The 14,075-nt window shown below is 40.1% G+C and overlaps 1 protein-coding gene across 4 annotated transcripts in view; it reads left to right on the plus strand.

The window, feature by feature from the left end:
• tbl1xr1a (TBL1X/Y related 1a) overlaps window positions 1-14,075 on the plus strand; it is a 62,325-nt gene that overhangs the window by 24,082 nt on the left and 24,168 nt on the right. For 3 of the 4 annotated variants that reach the window (XM_084067617.1, XM_084067618.1, XM_084067620.1), the window contains one exon: window positions 965-1,031. The gene's annotated coding sequence lies outside the window, so the exon portion shown is untranslated. Of the gene's footprint in view, window positions 1-758; window positions 817-964; window positions 1,032-14,075 lie in introns of all 4 variants that reach the window. The other variant, XM_084067619.1, reaches the window with a different exon arrangement.

Consider the following 14,075-nt stretch of genomic DNA (forward strand, 5'->3'; position numbering starts at 1 on the left):
TTGTTAGTATTGGATATTCGGACACCTCAAACGTAGTCGTTGTCTACGATAAAATCAATGCTCATGATATTTTAATTGCATGTAACTATATGTGTATTAGCAGAATTTGTGTGTATATATACTGTATATATACACACACACACACACACACACACACACACACACACACACACACACACACACACACACACACACACACACACACACACACACACACACACACACACACAGTATATATCTGGATATATACTAGTATATATCTACACTCTAATCAGACAGTTTCTACTTTCTAGTGCCCATGAAAAATACACAAGACCAGAAATATCAAGCTGTCATCATGGTATGCTTTAGCTTTAGCAACTTGTTCATCTAACTGTTCAGGTGAAGAGGATTATGTCAAAAGTTGCGAAATTCTGCTAGTGTGCACATACTTTTGCACCCTTCTTCAGTGCTTTCAGTCATTTATTTTTTACATGACTTAAAAACAGAGTGTGGAGAGAGCATTTTAGATGAGGTTTATACATTTAATTAGATATAGCCTGGCTTTACTTGTCTTTATCGTCTTTCCCAAGAACTTATGTTCCCCGGGCTCCAATTAAGGTTTTATAATGCATAGCATGGACCTGTTTACAACCTGTTTTCCTGTGTCGCTTTTTTACTCACTAAGAAGAGATTAAGTCATCAGTAGACACTCACTACAGAAAGTCTTGTTTGAATGTATGTACGTGCGTGTGTGCTTAACATTGTATGATCAGTAGATTGGTGGCTAACTGATATGAGCCAAGATGTTGGACAGAGCACTCCTATTTCTACATGGTATTTCTGCCTTTACCCTCCATTATTTAAGTCATTTAATGTTGTTTATGTCAAACCCCAAAGTATAGTTATTTAATGTTGTCTCAAACCCCAACGTATAGTTATTTAAAAGTCCAGTATTCACCCCTTTACCTTCTCTGTGGTACAGGTGCTGAGCCTCTGGAACGCAGCCCTGACTGAACATACTGGTGGTGAAAACAGAAGTTACTACTGTGGTGAGTGAATGACAGTTAGGAATTGGATACATGCATTTTGGTGTGTGTGTGTGTGTGTGTGTGTGATATATACGTGCACATCCGCAAAGGAGATGCCATACACACAGGGCCACTGAGCATTCATGTATAATATGCAATTACAATGTCTAATTGTTATGTTGAGCACTGTTGTTTATGTAAGACTTTTCTTTGGCGGCAAGATATATTTAATTTATTAACACAATATGCATGGATGGACACGCAATTAACAGTCGCCAGACTGGCCTGTAGAAAGGAAGAGAAAGATTGTACAGATAAGCTACGCAACAGCCACAGGTTGAGGACCAGTTGATTTTCTTCACTGTTGTTCTACAGCATTGGTTCTCAAAGTGGGGTCTGGGGACCCCCAGGGGTACTTGAGGGGGTTCCAGGGGGTACCCAGCAAAATGTGTAAAGATAGCATCAGAATAATTATGACCTTTTATACTTTGGCTATTCAAAAATAGCAGATATACAAGCTCATAGCGCGGCACCGAGTGCCGCGCTATGAGCTTGTAGATCTGCTATTTTTGAATATATATATTTTTTAAAGCGAACATTTTTAACTCAAATCTTTGCTTCTGGGGGTCCCTGGAACAAAATATTTTTAGATGGGGGTCCGCGGCCAAATATATATCATTTTGGAAAAAGTTTGAGAACCACTGTTCTACAGTATATTGTTTCTGTCCGGCAGGAACCGGCTAACTCCATTTTGACGCTTTTGCATTTTTTTTCCATAAATCAGGGCCATTGAACACCCTTTACGTCTGTGTGTTGGTAAAAAAAACATTGAACCAATGACAAGCATTAAAAAGCGCTTCTGACAAAACCAGCTAACTCCATTGGATCCTCAAACTTTCTGCTAAACCAGCTAACTCCCCCGGAGTTAACTGGTTTTGCTGACTCCAGGCTCCACCCCCTTTTGACCTCCAACCTCATTGTGAGCTGTTCTTATCAATGATGAACAAAACCTCCTAAGTTAGCTGGTTTCTGCCGGACGGCAGAGATATGTATCTTGCTAAGGTGGCATTTAAAATTGCTTCACCCAGCCCCTTGCACGACATATTAGTGGTCAGTTAAAATCAGCAAAAATAAACTCTTTCCATCACAGAATTAAAATGAGACGCATTAATAATGCATTGCTGGTAGTGGAGCACGCGGGCGAGGCAAGGTATCAAGGTCCTCCAGTGGAACTGAACAGACAATGCTGTGATATAACGTTCTCTATACCCTGAGGCCAACGGTTTTACTGATGCACTTTGGTCTACTCTAGCCTTAATACTTGGAAACATTTTGGATACATTGTCACAACAGATATGCTAATGTTTCTGATGTTGGCAACTGCTGCCTTTGTTTTTTCTTGAGGAGCTGTGTTTTGTCACAGTTTGGAAGGTTACTCGTATTCATTTGACTTTTGAGGTCAAGATAAATGGACCTGTTTATGTCATTCGTGTTGCTGTGATATAACATTTTAGTACTTGGCCAAACCGGCACACATGCTGTTAACCCAGCTTACCTCTCTTCAGTTTAGTCAAATGTCTTTAACCCATTGAGACCTGGAACGCATCTGTGTCATTTTTTGATTTGAGCTAAAAAGCATTATTTTACACTTTGGCTATTGAAAAATAGCAGATATACAAGCTCATAGCGCGGCACCGAGTGCCGCGCTATGAGCTTGTAGATCTGCTATTTTTTTTAAATCATGAAAATGTGTGCAAATCTTTCAATATATATATTCTTTTAAAGCGAACATTTTTAATTAAAATCTTTGCTTCTGGGGGTCCCTGGAACAAAATATTTTGAGACGGGGGGCTCTGCGGCCAAATTTTGGGGGTCCTTGACGTGAAAAAGTTTGAGCACCACTGATATAGAAACATACGTTTTTTCAGAAAACTGTTGGGATTTAGAAGACATTTGTAGAATCGGCTTCAGGTCTCGAATATTTCATGGCTGAAATAAAAAACATGGGATAGTTAATCTGTCTAAGGAGGATACAGTGTTTCCTGGTCTAGATTTAGTAGAACACACTTGGAGAATGCAGATGCTGAATCAATATTAGTGTTCTCCAGGAATCGTTGAATGTGCTCTGAATGTTTAAAGGAGTATTTCACCCCCCAAAAAATCTATCTTATTTCTATACTTATTTTCTATCAATTACACACCCCATGAAGCATTTAATTCATGGAGATTTTTTTGTCAATAATTTGATGATAATAATAAAGATGCTAATGTATCCGGTAGGAGACACAAAGGAGACTCTTTGTGTCTCCTACCGGAGAGACCGGCAGTTATCAAATTATTGGCTTAGGAATGCGATAAAAACACTTTTTTTGGGTGAACTACTCCTTTAAGAAAAAGTAGATGTGTGTGTGGCAGATACATAAAAAATATATTTTTTTGGACCAATGTTTGCTGGCTTGGTGATCAAATGGCATCACAGGTCAGGTCACTAGTAGCTTCAAGAGGCAGATGTCATAAATGTCCTGCTCAATGTCTCAGGAAGAACATCTGTCTATAAATTCATTAAATCTGTGAGTGAGTCACCATCGTATTTCCAGAAGTGCCCGACTGATCCACTTTAAAAAACTCTGCGCGCGTATCGTCGTGGTCGAGGACCCAAGGGAGTGATGTGCTGAGTGGGAAGTTGGAGTGGATCCTCAAAAAATATTGATAAATCTGCAAATCTCTATATATGGAATTCCCTTGATGTCATCAATATGATGTCATAGTCAGTGGTGTAAAGTAACTAAGTACATGTAATCAAGTACTGTACTAAAGTGCAATTTTGAGGTATTTTTTTTTAGCGGCGCTAGCCGCTCTATACCTTTAGGTATAGAGCGGATATTAGCCCTCTATGCCTGGCTTTTGCGTCAACGTTCTGATTGGTCAGGTGCGCCAACGTTCTGATTGGTCAGGTGCGTCAACGTTCTGATTGGTCAGGTGCGTCAACGTTCTGATTGGTCAGGCCCGTCAAGGTTGTGATTTGTCAGGCAAGGGGACTATTCATGACATCACTATGATGTCAAGGTTTATTTTTTATTTCCTCATGTTTTTTTTTGTATATATTTTTATTTGGCTAAAGTCTCCTTCTAGGTAAGTTATTTAAAGTTAGATCCTCAATTTAACTTTATCTGTCGTCGACGCTCTGATTGGTCAGACCCGTCAACAAAGTGATTGGTCAAGCTTCACATGACACATGGCTATAAACACATTATAAACACATATCGATGACATAATGTATTCAAAGGCGCCGCTACCTTCACACAGGGTGTGATTTTTACTTTACTGGATATTTTCAGTTTTCAGTACTTTTACTTCTACTCCACTACATCTTAGAGGCAAATATTGTGCTTTAACTCCACTACTATTATTTTAAAACTTTAGTTACGAGTTAGATGTTGGTAGATTTTGATTATTATTACAAAACATACATTAACCACTTCAACCCTATATACATTTCGTCCAGTTGAAAATAGCCGATCTACAAGCTCAATGCGTCACGATGCGACGCATTGTAAGCTTGTAGATCTACTATTTTCCAAAGATTTTTATACATTTGAAACGTGTGAAATGGGACATTCTGCACAATGAGTACTTTTACTTTTGGTACTTTAAGTACATTTTGATACCAATACTTTTGCACTTTTACTGTAAATCTGGAATTTCAGACTTTTACTTGTAACAGAGTATTTCTAGGCACACAGACAGACAGATGAGTACAGGTACTCTGACAACAGGTACTACGGGTATTGCATTCCCAGGTGCATTGCATTATTCCCAACTTCCTTCCCGGGTAGGCCAAGGACAGGCTAGTTAATTAAAATATAGGCTGAATTTTCACTATATTTCCGTGACACAGTCTTGTTGGAAACCTTTGTTTTGCTCCCACAAAGCTAGTAGTATGAAACGGCACAAGAAAGAAATGCTTTGTTTTCCACCAAAATTGCACCACTAATTCTGTGCAGCAGCATTGCCTAGAAAGTCAGTCGTATGCCTCACTTTTTCCATAATATGTGCCCCTGTTCTCAAAATACACCCAGAAATATGTCAGACACTTCACAATCCACGGTGTGTCCTCAAGGAAGCCAGAAATTCCACACCTCCTGCGAGGGATTTGTCCTTGAGTAACCCTTGGTGTTCCTGACCTTTTAGTTTGAGGGAGAAAGTCAAATTGGTATAGAAATGAAAAGGCAAAGATACAAAGGGGAGAGAGAGATGCATGGCAGAGACAGGTACAGACAGAGTGAGAGAGAGAGTCTCTCCATTTTGCTCTACTTTCTGTCATCTTGATTGTTCTTTTAGTGCCTACATTGTAGGTCTGTGTAGCCTACGCAGGCAGTGTTGCCAGATTCTGTGAGAGAAACAAGCAACCAGGTCTAGGAAATCCAGCCCAAAAGAAGCGACTATGGGCCACACGAGCTCTTTAACATATACATCAGCTATTTGAAAATAGCAGATCTACAAGCTCACAACGCGTCGCGATGCGACGCGTTGTGAGCTTGTAGATCGGCTATTTTCAAATAAAATCTTGCAGGGAAATGATAATAAGCAGATCTGGCAACCCTGTACGCAGGAAGGTATTATGCTGGCATGGCTTCTACTTGACCTATTTGTGTGAAAAGAAACACATAGCGGTAGTGCCAACCGTCCCCACAAAAATGCTTCAGTGTGTTTCTGCATATTAACTGTGCCATGTGCAAACTTGCTCTGTCATAGAGTGCACAGGGCTCACCTTAGGTCCACTGAAAGGCCAACAAATTCTTACTCCCAAGGCGTCACATTTTTCAGCTCTTTCAGCCCTAAAAAACATTTGACATGACGGGTCGCCCCCTGTGATGTCACATGTTGACGAAATTGTGCCTATCCAAACCCTAACCTTAACCTCACAGAAAACTATGACTAACCCTAACCTTAACTTCACAAAAAAATATGACTAACCCTAACCTCATAGTATAAAAAACAACAATTTTTCAGGACGTGTTTTTGAGTAAAACTAAAAAACGAAGTACACCCAGGGTGGGATTTGAGCTTATGATAGTCTCGTGTAGCCAGACAACTATTCCACAATCTCCGAATGCTATATAGACACCTCCTGAAATCAGAGACAGGAAGCTGTCATCTGTATATATATATATATATATATATATATCTTAAAATGTCTTTACGTTACATTTTTTTATTTCAATTTCTGCTTAGCACCAAGATATATTATGCAGAAAGCTGCTGTACACACCTGACAAAGTGTGAAATGCAAATGAAATAAACGTTATGTACATTCTTGTTTAGGCCTAGACCTGCAATCACTAGAATGCTATACCATCATGTTTTGTGTAATGTGACAGAATACTATAGCATTCGTGCCTTTCAGATTAAATGTACATGGGAGACGCAAACCACCCCAGAGCAGCACAGCGCAGCTCATTTCCCCTCTTTGCAGTCTGTGCGCATCGTTTAAGGGAATAATGGCTGAATATGAAAAGAATATCAGGGCTGAAAAGTGAGTTTTCAGAATCATTTCCAAGTCTTCGCTCAGCTTGAGTGAAGACTAGGAATTAACTCTTTAACTTGTGGCCCATCCACAAGTCCATGATGGGCCGCACTGCAAACTCCTGCAGATCTTCCCACTCCCCCCGCCCATCGCCAGCCCCAGAACAGGGACGCCAGGGCTCAAGCGGTCAACACAACCCCTCCTTATCCAAATACCTCTTAAATATCATCTTTTTGTTTGCCTTCTTAACCCATTAAAGCCTGAGGTTCCGATTCTACAAAATGTCTTCTAAAGCCTAACAGTTTTCTGAAAAAGCTATGTTGCTATGTCAGTGGTTCTCAAACTTTTTCCTGTCAAGGACCTCAAAAATGACATGTATTTGGCCGCCGACCCCCGTCTGAAAATATTTTGTTCCAGGAACCCCCAGATTTGAGTTAATCATGTTCGCTTTAAAAAATATATATATTCAAACTAAAGATTTGCAAAAATGTTCAAGATTTAAAAAAAATAGCAGATCTACAAGCTCATGGCGCTATGATCTTGTATATCTGCTAATTCTGAATAGCCCAAGTACAGTATAAAATTGTGGTTTATGTGGTTACACAGATGCGTTCCCGGTTTTAATGGGTTAAAGTAATTTATATTTGGACTTTGTTTCAACTCCACACTAAAGTCCATTCCACAAATTCACTCCCCAAACTGAATTGCACAAACTCTTCAATGTTGAGTGAACACTCAATTGTAACCTCACCCCCTCTATCACAGAATTCTTTGGTATATTACCCGGCAGTGACTTATTTCTCGCTCTAAACATGACAGTGTTATATTCTACAAGGTTCATGAGCTTCATTGGCATGTGATTTTGAAAACCCTGTTTGTGTGTTCCAGATATACTCCCTTGTTGACTATCCTGATCGCTCTTTTTCTTAAGTGTGGATAATGGTTTTAAATTACTTTTGTAAGTGTTAACCCAAATCTCTACACAGTAATTCAGATATAGCAGTACAAGTGAGCAAAATACAGTGATTTATGGTCCAACATGTGTTTTGTTTTCCCCAGAACGGTAATGCTCCATGCCAGCTTTTTTCTTATATGGGGTTTCCAGCTGATTTTGTCGTTCAGTAATACACCCAGAAATGTATTTTCATATACTCTTTCAATATTAACATAGTCTATCATTATATTGATAATGGAGTGATTCAGATGGACATGTTCGGACTCTTCTGACTTTGAAATGGCACCCTGTTGCCTCTTGTTTCTTATTGTAAAAGAGAGAGTTATGTAGGTTATGTGTTGGCCTACATAACATAACTCATTGTATTTTATCTTTTTCACAATTTATGCATTTGTGAGCTATGACTGCAAGAGCATACAGATCATAAAAGTGATGTGTGGTAGCCAGTCCTCTGCATAAGATGAAACACATTTTTGTAAAATTCAACACTGCAATACTAGCAGAGACATGAGAGCAGGCTGGAGGAAAAAAAAACAAGAACAAGTGATTTCTGAGCAGTAAGGCTTTGGGAGCACACATGCACAGACTCCAACTACGGCTTAACACAAATATATCTGGCCCACATGAATTCAAATTTTAAAAGGTCCGTGGACTCCGACCTAAAATGAGATCGACACCCTTGGTGATAATTTTCTGTTACAGTTAAGATTTCAATATTAAAAATGTTATGGGCAGATGGCCATGAAACCCTCTTGAGCACATTCATCCTTCCTGGAGGATGAACCCTACTGTTTTCCTCTAGTGTCACCCTCGGTCACAATGTCAAAAGTTTATTGGCAGATCTGGAGATGGACCTTATTGGTTTTGGTGACTCCATGGCATTTCCTCTACGTCCACCCTTTGGCCAAAATGTCCACAAAACAACCTTTTTAATGAATTAATTTTATTTCACTTTAAAGCTTTCACCTCTGCTTTACAATCCTTCAGTTAATGTACAATATACCCCTCCCCTGCAAAACAAAAGAATGGGGGGGATAAAATAATCGTGAAACCTGTAACATTTGTATTTTTAGCACTACTACTGCGAGTGGGACTCTTGAGGATGGCAATGTCGGTCAGCTGAAACCACTTTGGTCTCGTTGGGTGTAAGCTCAGCCTCTACGGGCCCATAGCAGGGCTTTTAGGCTTGATCTTGTTATCATTTTGTGATTTCAGAACACAGGCTGTGGAGATGTTTGCCAGTTAAAAACATCTATTCAGGTGTTGTGCAAAAAAAAAAGGATTACGCCTTTCACAATGCCTCGCCCATTTTCTCATAAAATAAAAGCTTTATACTTTTCTATTGATGAATAACAGCATATTGGCTTGGGTTGTGAATAGATGCATTTAAGCCACGTTTATGCGAACAGAAATAGGGCTGTTCAGTGATCAAACTTTGAAAAATGCTCAATCAATTGTAAAAACATATCCATTTAGTGGTCGTGGCTGCCTCTCAATGTTTTTTTTAACCCATTAAGACCTGGAACGCATCTGTGTCACTTTAGATTTCTTTGACTATTCAAAAATAGCAGATATACAAGCTCATAGCGCGGCACCGTGTGCCACTCTATGAGCTTGTAGATCTGCTTTTTTTCAAAAAACTGTTAGGATTTAGAAAACATTTTTAAGAATCGCCTCAGGTCTTTATGGGTTAATGACCAAACCACGGCAAAGCAGACAAAGATACATAGCTGTCTAGCCTACGTCGAGTGTGCACGTTTTTTACCAGACTCTTGTCCATCTAAACAAGCCAAACACATTACACGTTCACGACATGGACCAGAGTTTACATCTTGATGAGGTTTATTCTTGGTAGTTTTCATGTTCATAAGCATTGCCATCCTTGGAAAATGCAATTCCTTGTGTGTTATTCACTTGGTTGGATAATGGGATTCTAACAGTGATTATGGCCAACTAGGCTTGCTCCTCTAATTGGAGCCACCACACCACCAACTAGCCACAGTGGGATCACCACGGCTGATTGAGAGGCCCCTGAAGACCTGCAGCAGCATACATTATAGACCAATGTGAATTGGCTGTGGCAGGTGTATAACTGCATGGCAAGCTATGTGAGAGCTGGCTCAACCTGCGTGATGCTATCTGTAAGCTAAGCACAGTATATTATGCCATGTGAGGCAGAGTTGTGCTGGCTTTTGCATGCAGAACTGCTTAAACCTGCAGTGGGGGAGGGGAGCTCCGCTGGAACGGTTTCCTACATCGAGACAGTAGTTGGCAGGCTAGAGCCCTTTTTACTTGTAGGATTTTAAATTCAAATTGAAATGTATGGCTCCCTGCCTTTTTGCTTTTTTTATTGAATATATACCTTTTTTTCCCTGTACTTCTCCCATCCCTGAGGTGTTGCAGGTGGGCCCATAGAAAGTAAACTTGGGAAATCTAGGTATGCCTATCAGTCAGTCAGTCAGTCAGTCAGTCAACCAGTCAGTCTCTCAACGTACCATTATGTTAAACAATCCACTAGTCCTCTTATATCTTTATGATCTGCTAGATGAACCCATTAAGACCTGGAACGCATCTGTGTCACTTTTTAGATTTGAGCAAAAAAAGCATTACTTTACACTTTGGCTATTCAAAAATAGCAGATATACAAGCTCATAGCGCGGCACTGAGTGCCGCGCTATGAGCTTGTAGATCTGCTATTTTTGAAAAATCGTGAAAATATGTGCAAATCTTTGAATATATATTGTTTTAAAGCGAACATTTGTAACTCAAATCTTTGCCTCTGGGGGGTCCCTGGAACAACATATTTTGAGATGGGGTCGGCGGCCAAATACTATAATTTTTGGGGTCCTTGACATGAAAAAGTTTGAGCACTACTGATATAGAAACATACGTTTTTTCAGAAAACTGTTGGGATTTAGGAGACATTTGTAGAATCGGCTTCAGATCTTAATGGGTTGAGCCTTCCTAGACTAGTATTTGTTGAAACTGTCACAAGAGCAAGCCACTGGCACTGACATTGAATAGTAGTTGGTGATGGTGGCATGGGTAGGAGGCAGGGCTAACTGTTCTATAGTGTATATATGGTGCTGTGGGTGTAACGGTTTCCTCCAGAAACTGTTACAACCAGATGGGGCGTCAGTCAGGAGTCCCCAAGACGGTGCTGCAAAAAAAGGCATATCAGCCGAGACTCCTGAAGATGAACTCTTTTGTCTATGTCTCTCTCTGTTTCTCTTAGGATGCCCTTATACAGAGAGAGAGAGGGGAGGATTTATATGGAAAATCCTGGTGCTTTTTCCTTCAATATATTGATACACTGGCATGTGTCCAAATCCCTTGTTCAGTGGTCAAAGATCCTGAGAGACAAAGCCAGCAACAGACCTGCCTTGTGTATTTGGTTCTCTATGTTGTCAGATGGATTCAACTAATAAACAGAACCGTTTAAAGGGACTACACCATGAATTTTAACTTTTCCTTCTTTTTTGTGTGTGTTTTGGTCTCCCCTACCTCTCTTCTATCCCCAAAAATACCCCAGTTTGAGCACTCAGGCTTTCACAGTATATCTGGGGTTGTATGTAAATTGGTCTCAAAACAGGCCAAACTGATTTGGCCCCGAAAGTGACGTCACTAGCGGTACAATCCCTCCCGTTTTTCAGTTCCAACTTAGAAAAATACAAACTCAGAACCAACAAGATAACATGGATACAAACTGGCTCAATAGCGCCACGTGCAAATCAGGACATTGTGGTATTGCAGGTGAAAGTGCTTTATAAGTCAGAGAGAAGTTCAATGGAATGAGTATATATGAGCCTTGATTTAGGCTCAAACCTTTTGAAAAACGTTTGAGGGACATAAGCAATATGATATTACATATAAAAAATAAATCATGGTGTAGAATAATAGAATAAATTGTTTTTTGTGCAGGCTATCATCTCTCATTTAGCTCTACTTTTTTTGCTATATCAGTTTGAGAATGGTTGTGGTATATATGCTTTTCACTTGAAGTAAGTTGGGTAAAATAACTTTTGAGATACAAATGGGATTAATTGTAGAACATTTGATTACATAAGGAATATCATATTCTGAACCACAGGGCCAAGAAGAAAATTGGGACAAATTTTGCCCAGAGGCCCCACTTTGGCCAGACCTGGCCTACGCAATCCAGCCCTGTCAGGCTCAGAGATTATGAGCTGGCCTGCCAAAAGTGGAGTGTCTGGGCTTTCTTGATGAAACAATAAGGAGAGGTATAGCTTTTGTGAAGCATATTCTTGTAATAAATAGGCGGTTCCATCTTGAGTTAGATAATTTGTGTGTGTTCGTGTGTGAGCTAGAGAGAGACTCATTGCAGTAAATCAGATTTATAGTTGACTAGGGGAGTTTCCTGGAAAGCTTGTGCAATGTGGCTAAACAAGTATGAAAATCATGGTCTGTGTGTGTGTGTGCACTCTACAAATGATTGCGCAGTATGTTTACTGTGTGTGTGTGTGTGTGTGTGTGTGTGTGTGTGTGTGTGTGTGTGTGTGTGTGTGTGTGTGTGTGTGTGTGTGTGTGTGTGTGTGTGTGTGTGTGTGTGTGTGTGTGTGTGTGTTAAATGTTGCAAGATAAGCTCTCTCTCTCCCTCTCTCTGTATAAGTATGAATCTCTCAATCTTTGAATGACATTATCCATGGGAGCCTTTCTCTCTGTTTGGCTATTCAGATATTTTGCACTCCAGTTTCTTGACCAGGATTACATGGTTTCAACATGTCAGTGACATGGATCCTGAAACTTCTCTACATTATACTGTTTGGTGTTTTTTTTCCATATGATTTTTTTATTTCACATTTTTGTGTACATTTACAAGTCTGACACTGCTGTGTCAAATGTACTCTATTAGCCATAATCAAACGTTGCACCCTCTGCGACTGGCTTTGATTTATGTATTGATTTACTGAATTTGTGATATTGTTCATTCGATGCAAGGACTATCAGTGAGTGACCACTAAAAAATGTTTTATTTACCAACGTGAAAGAGAGCGAGAGAGACATTTTTATGGAGGTTGGTATGTCCCTGCAACCTGCATGCCCAAATGTATTCAGTATGGCTCTGAGGAGATGGTGTGGCATGAACACCACCCGGTTCACATTGTAAAATCCTGAGGGTTATTACATACATTAACACAGAGGATGTCATTGCCTGAATCCCATGAATAGAGAGCATGGATGGCACAAACACTAAGCACACTTTGGTTTCCACTGGCGCCACCCATACTCTGAAAATGTATTCGCTAAATGTAATGTGAAGTAAGAAGCTTTGAATGAAAGCATCCACCCAACGTTATGTCATGTAAATACTTAATGAGGTCACTCACTGTTTGGCTATAACCCTGAGCTAGCTTATTTGGCATCCAAAAAAATCACACCCAGTGTGAAGAGAGTGGTGCCTTTGAAAGTGTAACTGGTTGCAAATGTAGGAGTGGTTGGCACCACTCAAAAATATAGCGGAATGGCTCACACAGATAATAATGACCAAATTATGTGGTAAAATATTATGTGGTTTATATAAACCTGTTCAGGCCGTATAGCTCACGCTGGTCATCTAGTAGCGCTGATTAGAGCAGTGGTACTCAAACTTTTTCATGTCAAGGACCCCCAAATTGACACTTATTAGCCCGCAGACCCCCATTTAAAAAGACATGCCAGGGACCCCCATAAGAGAAGATTTTTACGTCTCTAGCAGTGATTCTCAACCATTTTAATTTCAAGGACCCCCAGTTTGACATGCATTAGGCTACGGACCCCCATTTAATGGCATTTCTATATCTGGGACCCCCATTTATATTGTAAAATCAATGTTAATTTAACTCTGAGAGTGTACAAATGGAACCTAATGGACCCGTTAGGGTCAATTTGGTTCCATTTGTACACTCTCAGAGTTACAGACCCATAAGGGTCCATTTGGTTCCTAACTATCCATCATTTAGCTGGGGACCCCCTGGAACTCCCTCAAGGACCCCTGGGGGTCCCCGGACCCCACTTTGAGAACCAATGGATCAGAGCACTACTTCACGTGAAACTTGGCCAATCAGATCCGGATGTTACGTTTGTGACGCCCATCCACCGTCCACCCATAATAAGCCAATTTTAATATAATAAAAAAGATAGTCATGGTGGCCGTCCACACAACACAACACAGGTGGTGCTGTCAGGGACTTAATTGTACTCGGTTTGCGCATGTGTCGCGCTCTGAAAATAGCCGACAAGCTCTTAAGTTGTGAGGTTTTAGATCTGCTATTTCCAGTGTGTGACACTGTTATGTTCTGGCTCTCATAATCATGATAAATCACACCAGCGATGTGATTTTTGTCAGTGTTTTTTTTGGACACACATCTTCCAACCTAATTCCTAATAGCTATTCCTCTATGCCTTCTTTCCAACTCAGTGACTTTTTTCTGTGTTCTGTGTTTGTGTGATCCCACCTGGAACGCATCTGTGTCATTTTTTGATTTGAGCAAAAAAAAAGCATTATTTTACACTTCTGCTATTCAAAAATTGTGAAAATGTGTCCAAATCTTTGAATATATATTCTTTTAAAGCGAACATTTGT

Source organism: Gymnoscopelus microlampas, assembly GCF_963454915.1.
Source record: "Gymnoscopelus microlampas genome assembly, chromosome: 9".
Classification (NCBI taxonomy): Eukaryota; Metazoa; Chordata; class Actinopteri; order Myctophiformes; family Myctophidae; genus Gymnoscopelus; species Gymnoscopelus microlampas.